Here is a 3711-nt window from a genome sequence, read left to right as displayed (position 1 = left end):
AAATTTTGGTTTCGATGTGCAAAAGCAAACCATTTCTATCGAAAACATTCCTATAATGAATTATACCGAATTGTGATCAATCAAATATTGCTAAGTCCTGGTATTTATTATCGCTTGGAATTACTAAATCATAAGGGAATTTCTATCTACACCGGGACTATAATATCAAATTGGGGACGGAGATCGTAATTAGTGAGAAATAATAGTACTTTCCCAAAATGATTTCCATAAAAAAGGGATTCACGCCATTCCCAAATAATTATGCCGTCCATCTAGAAGAATGCTTCCTTATGAAAGAATGCTTCCTTATGAAATCCTTATGAAATCCAGTTTTGCCATTGGTAAGGAAACAAATCTAGAAAATATCATAATTAATTGTTGTATATAATTGGGAGAAATAATCCCACTTTCGACTATTTTAGGGAACATATCGCAATTTCCGGGGCTTGGCGATTAGGAAGCAAAAACAAAAATAATAAAAGGAAGCAGCTAATATTACAGAAGCAGTTACCATGAAGCAATCAACTGAAGAAGGAAACTAAACAACCAGCGGGGCTTTAGTAGCAGACCAGGGCACATAGATAAACCCAAGAAAGAAAGCTAAAAGACAACTTCACACGGATTTTCGCTCAAGATTTGATGAGTGTAGCAATGATTTGGACCTAGCAAAACTATAAAGAAAGTTTTTTTTTTGCGGGGAACTATAAAGAAAGTTAAAGCTCAACAATTGTTTGTATAAAGAAGAAAATGTCAGATCACTGTAAAAATTCAGAATATCAGTAATAAATAATTTCATGGCTGCGTGTGTCAGCAGAGGGAGCTCGAATGAAGAAACAAGATAAAAGAAATGGCTGCTACATCTTCATCGAAGCAAGATAAAAGTTGAAGTTCTGCGTTCGCCACGAAAGGGGGTCCGAATACTGAAGAAACATTGCAAAATACCGTCTCTGCTATCCTGCTATGCGGCCGTTCTTCTCATTTACCTCATTTGTTTTGCATCTTCTTTGTTGGAGGAATTCGATAAGCACCCGTAGCGCAACGTCGACGTCCTCACTCCGCAGCAGCATCTCGGACACCTCCGCCGGTGTCACCTCCACCACGGAAAGCAGTTCCCGAATCTCCGGGAACAGCGCGTGGTCCTCGACCAGGTGGTAGTTCCGGGCCAGCGTCCTGAACGCCTCCCAGCCACAGTGGCCCATGTAGACGTGCATGTCCATGCGGCCCGGCCGTAGCAGCGCCCGGTCGAGGCGGTCCTTGTAGTTGGTGGTGAAGACGATGACGCGCTCCTCGCCGCATGTGGACCACAGGCCGTCGATGAAGTTGAGCAGCCTGACAGCGTTATCTTGCGCTCGCGCTCCGGGGGGTATCCTCGTGCTCGGGCGTCGTCGTACTCGTCGTCGTCGTCGTCGTCGTCTGTGTAGGTCGTCGCATGGGATACCTTGCGGTCTTCCCTGGACATGGTGTCAAAGCTGCAGTCAATGTCCTCGATGACGAGGATGGACTTGTTGGACATGTCGATGAGCAGCCGCTGCAGGCACGAGTTATCGTACACCCCCGAGAGGTCAAGGTCGTAGAGGTTGAACCGGAGGTAGTTGGCCATGGCGGCGACCAGGCTGGACTTGCCGGTTCCAGGTGGGCCGTAGAGAAGGTAGCCGCGCTTCCATGCCTTGCCGATCCGCCGGTAGTAGTCCTTCCGCTTCAGGAAGCGGTCGAGGTCGTCAATCACGGCCTGCTTGACGGACGGGTCCATGGCGAGCGTGTCGAACGTGGCCGGGTGGTGGTGGTTGATGCCTTTCCAACTCGAGCCCTGGTTGAGGAAGATCTTGAGCGCGCGGTCTCGCAACCGCAGCTCCTCCGCCGTGGAGGTAATGAAGGGCACGTACTTGTGGAGCGCGGTCTCCGTGTGCTCCGCGTCAAAGCTGAGCTCCAGGCATTCCTTGCCCCTATTGTTGCCGTCGTTGCCGCCGCTCTCGATGGACGTCCACCGGAACTCCACGCCTTGGAAGGTATCGGTGGTGGAGCTCCCGTTCTCCATGCTCAGGAGCGTGGTGCAGCTGCCGCTCCCGTCGGGCTCCCTCTTGCGGGTGCGCGCGAGGCAGAGCCGGCTCATGGACTGCGGGTTGATCTTGGTGGCCAGGTACGTGAGCGCCGCGTCGAACAGGTCGTCCTCGTTGTACCCGCCGCCGAGCACGCGCCGGATGACGATGGTGTGGCGCTCCTTGTCGGGGGCGCTGACGCGGGAGCGCACGAACGCGGCGCCCCAGCGCACCGCGGCGCGCAGCTCGTCGGGGAGGAGCTCCCGCGCCATGCCGCGCGCCAGCATGGCGTACGCGCTCACCGAGGCCGCAGTGGCAAGCGCCTTCTTGTACGCATTCACCACCGCTGCGCCCTCCGGCGACGACGCCATGCTTGTCTTTGGCAAGAAATCCATGGCTAACAAGGACTAATAATATATAGACAAATAAATCTTTTCCTGTTTCGTGTTCCGTCGCGTTGTGTTGCCAGCGTCCCTCCTCCTGTATTTATATCGGATCCAGCTTTAACAGGTTCTACGCGGATACGACCTCTAAAATCTTTCCAAACATGATTCTAAAAAAAAAACTTTCCAAACTGAACACGAGCACGACACGGAAACAGCTCCTCCAAGAACTCAATTTTCCAGTATAGCCATGGATTATAGCAAGATTTAAGGAACCGACTTATTGATTTTTGCAACAGCAACAAAAAAGAACCGACTTGTTCTGTTTTTTTTTCTCTGCGATGAAACGAACCGACTTCAAATCTAACACAGTCCAGCTGGACGGTTCACGAAGCACGCAACCGAGGACTTTACACAATTCAGGAAGCTCTTACCCTAAAAACAAATCAGGAAGCTCTTGATCGGAGGTCGGAGCAATAGGAATAGTCTGTTTTTCTTTTCCTGTTGCGAATATAGGAATTGTCTGTTCAAGCTGGTGCTCAATTGTTTTTTCATATAAACACAGTAGTAGTAATCTCGTATGTACAATGCACCTTAATATTATTTTTGAACACAATACAAACGCAAATGCGCATATACTCACCCCTATGAACGCACACACGCACACCCTAGCCCTATGACAACATATTAATTGCATCACACACTAATACATACAGTATTTGAGAAGGATTTTCTTATCAAAGATTAGACAATATTGATATGCAATGCAATGCATGCTAATATTAGGCAATATATTAATTATGTTACATATTGATCTCATATGTGCAATACATTTTAGTATTAGGCAATAAATTAATTGCATTACACATAGTCTTTGAGAAGGATTTTTCGCCCCAACTTCCCATAAATATCGCCATAATGCCGCAATCCGTGCTGCCCGCCGCCATGCTGCCTCGTGCCCGCGCTGTGCCGGCGACCACCGCACCGTCCCTTCCCGACGACTATCGCACCCCCGTCTTCATGTGTGTCACTGACTGGTGGTGACCGTGTCCTGGACTAGGGGTTGCTAAGCACGTCGGCCAATCATTCATGGGCTGGGCCGAGGACCTCCACACAACCGAAGAATGGGGCATGTTTGCCATGACCCACGACTTACTCAAGATGGAATCCTTCGAAGACTTGGCGCATACTTCAAGGCATGTTTGAATCATCGACATATTTATCCCTAGATGTAACCGACCTACATGTAACCCTAGGTACCCCGGATGTCTATATAAGCCGAGGGGTTTAGT

The 3711-nt window shown here is 49.2% G+C and overlaps 1 pseudogene; it reads right to left on the bottom strand.

Moving 5' to 3' along the window:
- Positions 1–769: 769 nt before the first annotated feature.
- On the bottom strand, positions 770–2468 carry LOC125541515 (annotated as a pseudogene).
- Between the last annotated feature and the right edge of the window lie 1243 nt (positions 2469–3711).

Source organism: Triticum urartu, chromosome 2 (genome assembly GCF_003073215.2).
Source record: "Triticum urartu cultivar G1812 chromosome 2, Tu2.1, whole genome shotgun sequence".
NCBI lineage: Eukaryota > Viridiplantae > Streptophyta > Magnoliopsida > Poales > Poaceae > Triticum > Triticum urartu.
Note: the sequence above shows the minus strand (reverse complement) of the source record. Positions and strands in the feature narration are given on the sequence as shown.